We start from the raw sequence: 14,482 nt of genomic DNA, 5'->3' as shown, positions 1-14,482 counted from the left end.
GGTGCTACACTCGCAACAGAAGATTATGTTAACTGTTTTGCTAAAACCTATAATATGTGTAGTATGTGATATAAAATACATATTTTGTCATGAAACTAGATGATCAATTAAGTAACCAACATTTTCTATTACTTTGATTTGATTACCAATCGGAGCAAATCCTGCAACAGAAGTTATTCAACCAACGTTAAATAAGGTCCTAGAAGAATGCTCAGGAATCAAAACTATAGCAGATGATGTTCTTAAATAGTTGTGGAAGGTGATGATGACCTGGAATCTGAAACAAAAGACCATGATCAGAAGATGATTTCATTCTTGGACAGAAGTGTACAGTACAGTAGAAAAGCAAAAAATAAACAAACGTTGATGATTTCAAACTGAAAATGACTGAAGTTCCATACAATGACCATTATGCAACCTTAAAGTGGTTGTATAGTCATTTTTTTTACTTTTACCTACAGGGAAGCCTATAATAAGGCTTACTTGTAGGTAAAGAAAAATATCTCCTAAACCTGTACGGTTTAGGAGATATTCCCCTCGGTATGCGCCGCTGACTGCAGTGGCGCATGCGCACGAGGGGATTCTCAGCTAAAAGCCCGGCAGTCGCTGGACCCGGCCGGGATGAAATCTCCCGCGCGCATGCATGGGAGTGACGATATCACGGCTCCGGCCACTCACAGCGCCAGAGCCGCGATACCCGGAAGAAACGCAGAGGGAGCATGTCAGCTCCCTCGGCGTGGATCGGGCCAGATGTCGGGGCCTCGTTCTAAGGTAAGTATTTCATAATGAGCTAGTACTTACTAGCTCATTATGCCTTTTCCTTTGCAGGTGGCAAAAAAAAAAAAAAACAGCGGGTATACAACCGCTTTAAGTGGTTGGAAAGTGAATCTGGATCTGCGCAGGAAATCTATGCTCGCCCAGGTGTACATGGAATCCAGGAATTTCATGCTATTGTTAAAGTGATTGTAAAGTTTTTGTTTTGTTTTGTTTTTTAAATAATAAACAATTATCTTACCTGCTCTGTGCAATGGTATTTTCCCGAATGACCCGGAAGCTCCTCTTCTGGGGTCCCCCACAGACACTCCCGTCTTAGTCTTTCTCCATAGCAAGCTGCTTGCTATGGGGCAGATGTATAAGATTGCTCCAGAGCCAGGTTCTGTGTGTTCATGAACACCCGAAGCGTGGCTCAGCCCTGCAACCCCCCCCCCCCCTCCCCTTTCCTCATCACCAGATTTGATTCCACAGCTCTCTGCAAAGTCTGTGAGACCGGAAAGACAGGGGAGAAGATTTGTAGCCAGACACAGTGCTGGATTGATAAAGGAGTCGGGTAAGTGTTAGGAAGGGGGAGTGGGGAAAGACAGTGCAAGGTTTTTAACCTTAATGCAGAAAATGCATTAAGGTAACCAAACAAAAACTTTAGTGTTTACATCCATTTTAACTATTTTTCTAAACTCTGTAAATAGGTTTAATAGGTGTGAGTATATGAGACAATTTGAGACAAATTCAGAAAAATGTAGGCTGGGAAAGGACAAAAACAAAGATACAGAATTCCAAGCTGTTGCAGATACAGTCACCCTGAAATATTTTAACTCAGATTAAACATTGGTAGTAATATGTGATGCCTAAGAAACAGGCCGTGGACTCACATTAATGCAGGAAATCAGCCTGCCATCTTTGCAAGCAGAGGATCATCACATACAGAGCAGGAATGTGCTCTAACTGGAGGGAGACTAAGGGCCGGTTCACACAGCGAGGCGAGGCGAGGCGACACGGCTCGCCTCGCCTCGCTCCCGCAAGTCGCCCCCATTCAGTACTATGGAACCGTTCTGAGAGGAGCGACTCGAGTCGCTCCGACTCAGAAAAAAGGTTCCTGTACTACTTCGGGGCGACTTCGGGGGCGACTTGCATTGACTTCTATACAGAAGTCCTCTGCAAGTCGCCGCTGAGCTCCCCGCAGGTCGCGGCGAGGTAAGTCGGAGACGCCTCGCCGCGCCTCGCTGTGTGAACCGGCCCTTAGAGTGGTAATGTTTAGGATAGAAAAATTACATACAGTACCTTGAAAAGTGTTCATACCCCTTGAAATTTTTCACATTTTGTCATGTTACAACCAAAAACGTAAATGTATTTTATTTGGGATTTTATGTGATAGACCAACACAAAGTAACACATCATTGTGAAGTGGAAGGAAAATGATAAATGGTTTTCAAAATATTTTACAAATAAATATCTGAAAAGTGTGGTGTCCATTTTTATTCAGCCCCCTTTACTCTGATACCCCTAACCAAAATCTAGTGGAGCCAATTGCCTTCAGAAGTCACCTAATTAGTAAATAGAGTCCACCTGTGTGTAATGTAATCTCAATATAATTGCAGCTGTTCTGGGAAGCCTTCAGAAGTCTGTTAGAGAACCTTAGTGAGCAAACAGCATCACAAAGGCCAAGGAACACACCAGACAGATCAGGGATAAAGTTGTGAAGAAGTATAAAGCAGGGTTAGGTTATAAAAAAATATCACAAGCTTTGAACGTCTCACAAAGCACTGTTCAATCCATCATCTGAAAATGAAAAGAGTATAGCACAACTGCAAACCTATCAAGACATGGCTGTCCACCTAAACTGACAGGCCGTGCAAGAAGATCATTAATCAGAGAAGCAGCCAGGACCCCCATGGTAACTCTGGAGGAGCTGCAGAGATCCACAGCTCAGGTGGGAGAATCTGTCCACAGGACAACTATTAGTCATACATCCACAAATCTGGCCTTCATGGAAGATTGGCCTTCATGGAAGATTGGTGGGAAGAAAGCCATTGTTGAAAGAAAGCCATAAGAAGTCCCGTTTGCAGTTTGTGAGAAGCCATGTGGGGGAATCAGTAAACATGTGGGAGAAAGTGTTCTGGTGAGACCAAATTTTAACTTTTGGCCTAAAAGCAAAAAACTATGTGTGACGGAAAACTAGCACTGCACATCACCCTGAACACACCATCCCCACTGTGAAACATGATGGTGGCAGCATCATGTTGTGGGGATGCTTTTCTTCAGCAGGGACAGTGAAGCTGGTCAGAGTTGATGGGAAGATGGATCAAGCCAAATATAGGGAAATCTTTGAAGAAAACCTGTTATGCCACGTACACACGATCGGAAATGCCACCAGCAAAAGACCGATGTGAGCCTTTGGTCGGAAAATGCGACCGTGTGTATGCTTCAGACTTTTGCCAGCGGCATTTCTGCCAGCAAAAGATTGAGAGCAGGTTCTCTATTTTTCGGTCGGAAAAAGTTCCTATCCGAAAATGCATTCGTGTGTATGCAATTCCGACGTGCAAAAAATCATGCATGCTCAGATTCAAGTACGAGACGGAAGCGTTCGGTCTGATAAAACTACCGTTCGTAATGGACATTCGTCAAGCTGCAAATTATTGGATATTTTAACGCAGTGCATTCTTTTGTTCCTTATAATGCTAGAATCTTTTTTTGCTGCTGATATTAACACAGAGTTCTCACAAACGTATTTCTTTATTATCTCCTGAATAATCTTTTTTTTTCCCCAGGCTGTAGTACTACAACAGACTGCGTCTTCTGTCAGACCAGACTGAACCCAGGCAGTCACTTTCATATCTTCCGTGCAGACTTCCCTCCACGCTTCCCTGTAGCCTTCCTTGGAGGCTGTAGCTCTGGAGGTGGACTTGTGGCAGGAGAAGGAGGAGGATGGGCCCACACACATAAGTGTACATAATTGGTTATTTGGCCGCTCAAATCCTTATGAATGGCCTCAAAAAAAATTCTCACAGTTGTGGTGTTGGCCCTCCGCAATTTGGACTGCAATTAGAATGCACTGAAGAACAGCAAGGCCTGTGAAGAGCGAGCTAAAAATCAGTAACGAGTGGACAAGAACGCACTGAAAAACAGATATGAACTGACTACACGCACTGAAAAACAGATACAAACCCACAAGCACACACTGAACAACAGTAAAACGATCTGAAAAAGCACTAGTTTGAAAAGCGCAAATCGTCTGTCACAAAACTTCTACTAACACGAGATAAACACATGATTAGTGGAAGGAGCCCAAAAGGGGGCACAGTGGCTATTGAACTTCCTTTTTTATAGTCCCGCAGTATGTGTTGATAGTCACCACATTCTTGACGGTCGGAATTTGGTGTGACCGTGTGTATGCAAGACAAGCTTGAGCGGAATCCCGTCGGAAAACCATCATAGATTTTTCCGACCAAAATTCTGATCATGTGTATGTGGCATTAGAGTCTGCAAAAGACTTGAGACTGGGGTGGAGGTTCACCTTCCAGCAGGACATAGTCCCTAAACATACAGCCAGAGCTACAATGGAATGGTTTAACAAAACAATATAAAGTTGGCGCACAAATGACTGGACTCTTTAAGAGCGCTTGACTATCTCGTGGGATGTTCGTTTATTTAAATAAATGTCCTGTGGATGGTCTCAATGTGCGGCTGTTAACCCATTATGGACTTGGCAAAAAATGGATGCAGCAGAAAAAACTATCAAAAACAGCGCATCAAAGGGACTAGTAGATTGATGTGAAAAAGACTTTAAAATGTCATTTATTAAATGTAAACAATGAACACAGACATCTGATCCCTGCAGGATCTAAAACACATAAAAAACACCAATCATAAAACGGACAGATGTTTGATAATGAAAAGCTCCTCAGATCTCTCAATTATAACTTTGGAAAGGTGAAAACCAAAGACCAATGTGCACAGCTATCGAATGCCTAATGAATGCAATCAATCATCTGAAAGAACCCAGAGCGTTGTATGAAAAGTCAGTGTAAACGAATGGAACAACGTTCCTAGGGACACTCACTTCATAGGTGTTCAATGGGCTGCAGAGCTGATGAGTCCAGTCTGATGACCGAGGGGGAGGTGTTTATTTCAGCTCCATCTGAAGCGTTCGGCTTGGAGGCAGAGGTGTAATGCTGCACGCTGGGTGGTAAGGATCAAACTTAGTCACCAGATGATATCAGCTGTGCACATAGGCAGCTTAGAGAACGCTGCACTGCTTGCAGCGCCGCTTGTCCGAGCGGCTGTGGATCACATGAGAGGCTTGTCACGTGGAAGGCTGTGAAGGGGAAGGTTGCTATGCCGACTCTCCTGCTTACATGTTTCGCGCTCCTGCGCTTTGTCAAAGCTGGAGCTGCATACAGCAACCAGAAAGATAAAGGCATCGGGTAGTGTGTAGGGGCGGGAACTGTCAGAGTCTCTCAGGTTAACCCCTAATGTGTCACTAAGCCTCCTGCAGTTAAAACCTTATTAGACAGGGGTCTGTGTCAGTGAAAGAACTGTTAGAAAACAGATCATTAGACAGATCCCCGTGAATATAACTATAATGAATACATCTAATAGGAAATGTGGATAGAAACATATGGTAGACACAGTGGTGTAGTGGTTAGCACTCTCACCTAGCAGCAAGTAGGACGCGGGTTCGAATCCCAGCCACGACACCACCCGCCTGGAGCTTGCATGTTCTCCCTGTGCCTGTGCAGGTCTCCTCCAGGCACTCCGGTCTCCACCCACAATCCAAAGACATGCAGGCAGGCCAATTAGCTTCTGGCAAAAAAAAAAAAAAATTGCCCATGGTATACAAATGGGGACCCTGGATTGCGGGCTCCCTAAGGGACCAATGCACAAGGACAGGGCCAACCGTAGACACTCAGGTTGAACCTGATGGACTGGTGTCTACACTCAACCCATCCAACTATGAAAAAAACTAACTACTATGTGATTTATAGTAAAAAAATATTTGAATGAGAATGTTATCAAAAAGGTATATTATTAAAGGATATACAGAAGGGAGAAGAGTGCTATGGATAAAAGGACACTATAAGTTAAAAAAAAAACAAGGGGGGGGGGGGAAATTGCGGAGACCAAGGGCAAAAAAACAAATTATTTAAAAGATATATTTTAGATATGTTATTAAGTCCTTTGCTATAGGATAGTTGGAATAAATATATTAACTACTCTTTGTTCATAAAAATAGTATTATGAAATTAAAAAAAAAAAAAAAAAAATATTTTTTATAAATAATCATAAAAATATATATATATATATATATATATATATATATATAATAATAATAATAAAGAAATAAAAAATAAAGTTTCAAAAAATAATGGAAAAAAATAAAAATAAAAAATAAAAAACTGAAAAGATATTTTCTATAAAAAATGTAGGGTGGCGGTCATGAACGATGAGTAGCGATTATATCTGAGTAACCTATATCAAGAAGTTATGCTGAGGATGTCAATGTCTTCATTGAGGTCATCAGGCGAGAGAGACCCCATAAGATATATCCAGAAGGTCTCCCTGCGACAAAGGTGGGAGAATCTTTCGTTGGCCGTTAGAGTACCCTTGGGGATAGCCTCAATTGCAAGGACCTCCATTTCTTTAAAGTTTTTATCATGACAATGGCGAAAATGGCGCGGCACGCTGTGTTGAATGCAACCCTCTTTAATCAGGCGGCGATGTTCGCCCACCCTGACTCGTAGGGCCCGCATAGTGCGGCCTACATAAAGGAGGCCACAGGGACAACGTAAAACATATATTACGTATTCAGTAGAACACGTGATGAATTGTTTAATCTCAAAGGTTTTTCCTTTGGGTGTAGTGATGGTGGATTGGCCGTTAGGGATGGACTGACAAGTATAACAACCTCTTTTACGACATTTAAAAATCCCACATCTATTATCAAAGTACATCCTAATATCAGGGAATATATTATTATCCTTTCTATTGGATTTTGTAAGTTTATTGGGAGCAATAATATTTTTGATTGTACGAGAGCGTCTAAAAGTGATTTGGGGTCTGACCGGAAGGAGTGGTTCTAAAATCGGATCCAGCTTTAGGATATCGTAATGTTTAAGAATTATTTTAGACATATATTTATATTGTGTGTTAAAGGTAGAAATAAACCTAATTGTAGTATAGTCATTAGTGGAATTTTTGGGACGTTTTTTCGTAGGTGAATGCTTGGTTGCGTGTTCCATAAAGGCCTGTGTAACTAAATCATCTGGGTATTCTTTTTCTAAGAATTTTTTTGCCATCTGCTGGCCTTGTTGTGTGTAGTCCTCAGTTGAGGTACAGTTTCTGCGTAACCTTTGGAACTGACCGCTAGGAATATTTTTCTTCCAAGCAGGGTTATGGCAACTCTTATAATGAAGGTAAGAGTTGCCTGCCGTGGGTTTAATATGATTGCTAGTGGTGACACTATGCTCATTATGAGAAAGTACAAGGTCCAAAAAGACCAGATGGTTTTGGTCAATGACCGATGTAAAAGATAGACCCATAGAATTGTTGTTACAATAAGTGACGAAGGAGGAAAAAGTCTCAACTCCGCCACTCCATATGAGCAGAATGTCATCTATATAACGACCATAAAATACGATAAACTCAGCAAAAGGATTGTTTCTCCAGATTTTTTGTTCCTCCCAAAAGCCCATGGTGAGGTTCGCGTATACCGGGGCAAAACTGGCTCCCATGGCTGTACCTTGGCGCTGGAGGAAAAATTGGTCTAAAAAGGTGAAGTAGTTATGTTTCAAGCAGAACTCTATGCTCAATAATAAAAATTCAGACTGTTTGGAGTTCATGCTTTCATCAATGCTCAAAAAGTGTTGTGTTGCATTCAGTCCCACTTCGTGGGGTATAGAAGTATAAAGCGAGTTGACGTCTAAAGAGGCCCACATATATTCGTCAGACCATCTGTAGTTTTCCATAACCTCAATCACCTGACTGGAGTCCTTAATATAGGAAGGAAGTTGCACCACCAATGGCTGTAAGATGTGATCTATATAGGCCGAAAGGCCGCTAGTGAAACTATTAGTACTGGCCACTATTGGTCTACCCGGAGGGTTAGTAAGGGACTTGTGAACCTTGGGGAGATGATAAAAGTAAGGGGTGCTGCAGACTTTGGGGAGGAGGAATCGTTTTTCTTGGGGATTTAACACCCCATCTTTTTGAGCTTTGTCTACCAACGTAATTAAATCACGCTGGTAAATTGGAAGGGGGTCGGTTTGAAGTTTTTGATATGTAGTCGTATCAGATAACAGGCGATTGGCTTCGCCAAGGTAGTCGCCCATGTCCTGTACGACTAGACTCCCTCCTTTATCGGCTTGTTTGACCACAATGTTCTTGTTGGTGGTAAGGTTTTGAAGAGCCTGTTGTTCAAATTTATTTAGATTAGCTTGTTTTTTGTTATTGGTTGTATTACATAACTCAATAAACTCTTTATAAACCACTTGATAAAAGGTCTCAATAAAGGGGCCCTTAGAATGGGTTGGGTTAAAGGTGGACGCCGGTTTCAGATGAGTATGAATTATCGCTGGTTCTGTAAAGGGATATTGTGTTTGGCTTGAGATATGACACTCGCTCCACAAGTCTTCGAGAATTCTCAAAATGTCATCCTGAGGGGTGACATTCATATCAATATTATCGATTTCAGATGTTGAATCTCCTTTTTTGTTGTTATTAATAATTGTTTTTGCAAAATGTCTTTTCAGGGTAAGAGATCGAATAAATTTATTTAAATCTTTGAAGAGGCCAAATTTATGTGGTCCAGTGGATGGCGAAAAGCTTAGACCTTTCTTCAATAATGCTAATTCATATGGATTAAGGGTGTGTGATGAAAGGTTGAAGATTTTTATGGTACTCTCTTCCACTATGTCTCCACCCTTTCTTTTTTGTTTTGCCTTAAGTTTACGTCCTTCTCTGCAACCTCTTCTAGTTTTCTCTTTTCTTTTGTAAACATGACTCCCTTTGGAGACAGGGCTAAAAAACCTTCCTCAAAATTGGGAGGTGTCACTGAAGTACTGTCTTTTACCTTACTTTCATTGGGTGCACATGTCTTGTTACTAGATCTAGGGCGAGCTCCTTCCTTAATGTACTTGTCCAAATCTTTCACCAGAGGGCTATACTTATTGGATGTGACTACCGAAAAAATGGGTAGTCTATTTTCAGTAACATCCGGTTGATCGGATAGGCCAGAGGGGGATGGGGCAACAGTAGGCGAAGTGCTAACCAATAGAGGGTTGGCTATTATATCGGGGTTGCAGTCTGCGCCATCCTTCTTATGGGTGATTGTGTAATCACTTGGGCCTCGGGGGGATCAGGAGCACCACGTGTCACCTTGTGGTGCTCAAATTTAGAATGATAGGGCCTACTGGTCCTATTGGTTCCCGTGTTATTAGAGGAATTTTTAATTTTGTGAGGCTTACTTGTCTTATGGTTTTTAGATTTAGTCCTAGTATTATTGTGTAGGACCATGGTGTTATGGGGTGTATATACATGGTCCATTCCTGTCTGTGGTTGAATGCGGTTCATGGTGGGAGTGGGGTTTCTCTTCTTCCACTCAAAGATGTGGCCTGATCTATAATCGCCAATGTCTCTCTCTAATTTAATGGTTTTTGTGCGAATCATTGCATCCTCATCTTTCCTGATGTTTTTGTCCTGGACTTCCATCCATTTCAAAAAGAGACAAGATGTACTAAACTCCTGAATAACCTGAGTTTTGGCTTTAACTGATTCCTCTGCCATTCTAAGTTTACGTTCTCGTTGTTGCACTAATATTCTAATCCATTTGGTGGTGCAAAATTCCGAAATCATTTGCCATTCCTTAGAGAGGTCTTCGTCTAAAAAACGACATTGTTTTTTTATCCGGAGACCCCTAGGGGTAATACCTAGTTCCAGGTATTTCTGCAAAAACGCTAAATCCCACCATTGTGCGTTTTCGTATTGTTTGGCGTCTTGGAGTTTTAAAAAGGCCTTACGCATTTGTATTTCAAATGCTTCAGTATGTGGAAGGTCCTTATTGGGGGAACTGGACTTAGATGTCACGTCAATAGTACTGTCTGCCCTTGACTCTTCTAATTTGTTAAATATAGATTGTAAACGATTAATGCGATCCATTGAGAAAAAAAAAAAAAAAGGGGGGGAGGGGGCACAAGGAGGGGGGTGGGAAAAAAAGGGGGGGGAAAAGAAAAAGGAAACAGCTGAGAATAAAAATGGTGTGGAATGGAATATGAATCTGTTTAAAAAAAACAATACTATAAGTAATACTATTAATTATATGTATACACACATAAAAACATCAGAGCTTCCACATGACAATTATCATAAAAAACAAAAAAAACAAAAAAACGATCATGTAAAGTCCATAAGATTGGTGACGGTCTTTGTTGTGAAATAGAATATTACATAAGCTTAATCATAGAGTCTGTGATTTTTTTCTTATATCAACTTGTAGGACATAATCAAGCCATCGATCAGTCTATTCATTGGCAGCCAACCAGAGTCCAAAACATACAACGTAAAACAAAACAATATAAAGTTGGCGCACAAATGACTGGACTCTTTAAGAGCGCTTGACTATCTCGTGGGATGTTCGTTTATTTAACCACTTGCCGACCGCCGCACGACGATATACGTCGGCAGAATGGCACGGGCAGGCATATGGGCGTATATATAAGTCCCTGCCTGCCCGCGGGTGGGGGGCCCGATCGGGCCCCCCCCGGTGCCTGCGGCGGTCGGCATTTCTTCGAGAGCGATCCGGGATGAGGGGGCGGCCATTCATTCATGGCCACCCCCTCGCGATCGCTCTCGACGAATGGAAATCCCCCGTGACATCACTTCCTCTCCTGTAATGTAAACACAGGAGAGGAAGTGATGTATTCTCTCCTCCGTGTCGGTATTTTCCGTTCCGACACGGAGGAGAGCGGATCGGTGAGTTGCACCAACACTCTACACGCACAGTAGAACATGCCAGGCACACTCACACCCCCCCTTTACCCCCCGATCACCCCCCCAATTACCCCTGCCCCCCAGTCACAGTGACACCAATGTCATTTTTTTTTTTTTTTTTGCATTGGTGTCATTTGTGACTGTAATAACTGTTAGGGCAGTTAGAGTTAGCCCCCTTTAGTTCTAATGTACCCCCCTAACCCCCCCAATAAAGGTTTAACCCCGTGATCACCCCCCGTCGCCAGTGTCACTAAGGCTGGGTTCACATTGCAGCGGTTTATGAGAACGAATGTGATTCGCACCGCACTGCAGTGCAAATCACATCCGATCTCTGTGCGATTCGAGTTCAGCCATTCGCCGCACCCGCCGCACCCGCCACACCCGCCGCACCCGCCGCAAATTCGCACGGGACCCTTTTTTTGGCCCGCAGCAGAATCGGATCGCATGGGTGTTCACACCATGCGATCCGAGTTTGCAGATCGCACTGCGATATGCGAACTGATCTGGGGGTGTCAGTAACATTTCACTGACACTCCCAGCAGTTCGCATAGGGCAGTGTGAACTGCCGCCGGGAGGCATGCGATGCGGGAACCCGCCGCGGATTCGCGGCGTTTCCGCATCGCTCCAGTGTGAACCCAGCCTAATAAGCGATCATTTTTCTGATCGCCGTATTAGTGTCACAGGTGACGCTAGTTAGGCAGGTAGGTATTTAGGTTCGCCGCAGCTTTTTATAGCGCCAGGGACCCCCATATACTACCGCATAAAGCCCCCTGATTGCCCCCTAGTTAACCCTTTCACCAGTGATCACCATATAACTGTTACAGGTGACGCTGGTTGGTTAGTTATTTTTTTATAGTTTCAGGGCACCCGCCATTTATTACCTAATAAAGGTTTAACCCCCTGATCACCCGGCGGGTGTCATTTGTGACTAATAACTGTTAGGGCAGTTAGGGTTAGCCCCCTTTAGTTCTAAGGTACCCCCCTAACCCCCCCAATAAAGGTTTAACCCCGTGATCACCCCCCGTCGCCAGTGTCACTAAGGCTGGGTTCAGATTGCAGCGGTTTGAGAACGGATGTGATTCGCACCGCACTGCAGTGCAAATCACATCCGATCTCTGTGCGATTCGAGTTCAGCCATTCGCCGCACCCGCCGCACCCGCCGCACCCGCCGCAAATTCGCACGGGACCCTTTTTTTGGCCCGCAGCAGAATCGGATCGCATGGGTGTTCACACCATGCGATCCGAGTTTGCAGATCGCACTGCGATATGCGAACTGATCTGGGGGTGTCAGTAACATTTCACTGACACTCCCAGCAGTTCGCATAGGGCAGTGTGAACTGCCGCCGGGAGGCATGCGATGCGGGAACCCGCCGCGCATTCGTGGCGTTCCCGCATCGCTCCAGTGTGAACCCAGCCTAATAAGCGATCGTTTTTCTGATCGCTGTATTAGTGTCACAGGTGACGCTAGTTAGGCAGGTAGGTATTTAGGTTCGCCGCAGCTTTTTATAGCGCCAGGGACCCCCATATACTACCGCATAAAGCCCCCTGATTGCCCCCTAGTTAACCCTTTCACCAGTGATCACCATATAACTGTTACAGGTGACGCTGGTTGGTTAGTTATTTTTTTATAGTTTCAGGGCACCCGCCATTTATTACCTAGTCTCACTAGTGTACCCCTAAATTTAAGGGTGTCTACTTTCCAAAATGGGGTCATTTGGGGGGGGGGTTTGTGCCATCTTGGCATTTTATGGCCTTCAAAACTGTAACGCCCTTAGAAAGCCTGAAGGCGGTGCTTGGTTTTCGGGGCCCCGTACGCGGCTAGGCTCCCAAAAAGTCCCACATATGTGGTATCCCCGTACTCAGGAGAAGCAGCAGAATTTATTTTGGGGTGTCATTTCACATATGCCCATGGCATGTGTGAGCAATATATCATTTAGTGACAACTTTGTGAAAAAAAAAAAAAAAAAAAAAAAGTTTGTAATTTTCCCGCAACTTGTGGCAAAATATAAAATATTCCATGAACTCAACATGCCTCTCAGCAAATAGCTTGGGGTGTCTACTTTCTAAAATGGGGTCATTTGTGGGGGTTTTGTGCCATCTTGGCATTTTATGGCCTTCAAAACTGTAATAGGTAGTGAGGAGTGAAGTCAAATATTTACGCCCTTAGAAAGCCTGAAGGCGGTGCTTGGTTTTCGGGGCCCCGTACGCGGCTAGGCTCCCAAAAAGTCCCACATATGTGGTATCCCCGTACTCAGGAGAAGCAGCAGAATTTATTTTGGGGTGTCATTTCACATATGCCCATGGCATGTGTGAGCAATATATCATTTAGTGACAACTTTGTGAAAAAAAAAAAAAAAAAAAAAAAGTTTGTAATTTTCCCGCAACTTGTGGCAAAATATAAAATATTCCATGAACTCAACATGCCTCTCAGCAAATAGCTTGGGGTGTCTACTTTCTAAAATGGGGTCATTTGTGGGGGTTTTGTGCCATCTTGGCATTTTATGGCCTTCAAAACTGTAATAGGTAGTGAGAAGTGAACTCAAAAATTTACGCCCTTAGAAAGCCTGAAGGCGGTGCTTGGTTTTCGGGGCCCCGTACGCGGCTAGGCTCCCAAAAAGTCCCACATATGTGGTATCCCCGTACTCAGGAGAAGCAGCAGAATTTATTTTGGGGTGTCATTTCACATACGCCCATAGCATGTGTGAGCAATATATCATTTAGTGACAACTTTGTGTAAAAAAAAAAAAAATATTTTTTTTTTGTCATTATTCAATCGCTTGAGGCAAAAAAATAAAATATTCAATGGGCTCAACATGCCTCTTATCAATTTCCTTAGGGGGTCTACTTTCCAAAATGGGGTCATTTGGGGGGGTTTTGTACTGCCCTGCCATTTTAGCACCTCAAGAAATGAGATAGGCAGTCGTAAACTAAAAGCTGCGTAAATTCCAGAAAACGTACCTTAGTTTGTAGATGTGACAACTTTTGCGCAAACCAATAAATATACAATTATTGACTTTTTTTTTACCAAAGACATGTGGCTGAATACATTTTGGCCTAAATGTATGACTAAAATTGAGTTTATTGGATTTTTCTAATAACAAAAAGTAGAAAATATCATTTTTTTTCAAAATTTGCGGTCTTTTTACGTTTATATCGCAAAAAATAAAAATCGCAGAGGCAATCAAATACCATCAAAAGAAAGCTCTATTTGTGGGAAGAAAAGGACGCAAATTTTGTTTGGGTACAACATTGCATGACCGCGCAATTACCAGTTAAAACAGCGCAGTGCCAAAGTGTAAAAAGACCTCTGGTCATTTACCAGCAAAATGGTCCGGTCTGAAAGTGGTTAAATAAATGTCCTGTGGATGGTCTCAATGTGCGGCTGTTAACCCATTATGGACTTGGCAAAAAATGGATGCAGCAGAAAAAACGATCAAAAACAGCTCATCAAAGGGACTAGTAGATTGATGTGAAAAAGACTTTAAAATGTCATTTATTAAATGTAAACAATGAACACAGACATCTGATCCCTGCAGGATCTAAAACACATAAAAAACACCAATCATAAAACGGACAGATGTTTGATAATGAAAAGCTCCTCAGATCTCTCAATTATAACTTTGGAAAGGTGAAAACCAAAGACCAATGTGCACAGCTATCGAATGCCTAATGAATGCAATCAATCATCTGAAAGAACCCAGAGCGTTGTATGAAAAGTCAGTGT

This window comes from Lithobates pipiens, unplaced genomic scaffold (genome assembly GCF_037356315.1).
Source record: "Lithobates pipiens isolate NorthernLeopardFrog02 unplaced genomic scaffold, aLitPip1_a1.2 Scaffold_18, whole genome shotgun sequence".
Classification (NCBI taxonomy): Eukaryota; Metazoa; Chordata; class Amphibia; order Anura; family Ranidae; genus Lithobates; species Lithobates pipiens.
The sequence above is the reverse complement of the archived record's forward strand: the minus strand, read 5'-3'. Positions refer to the sequence as shown.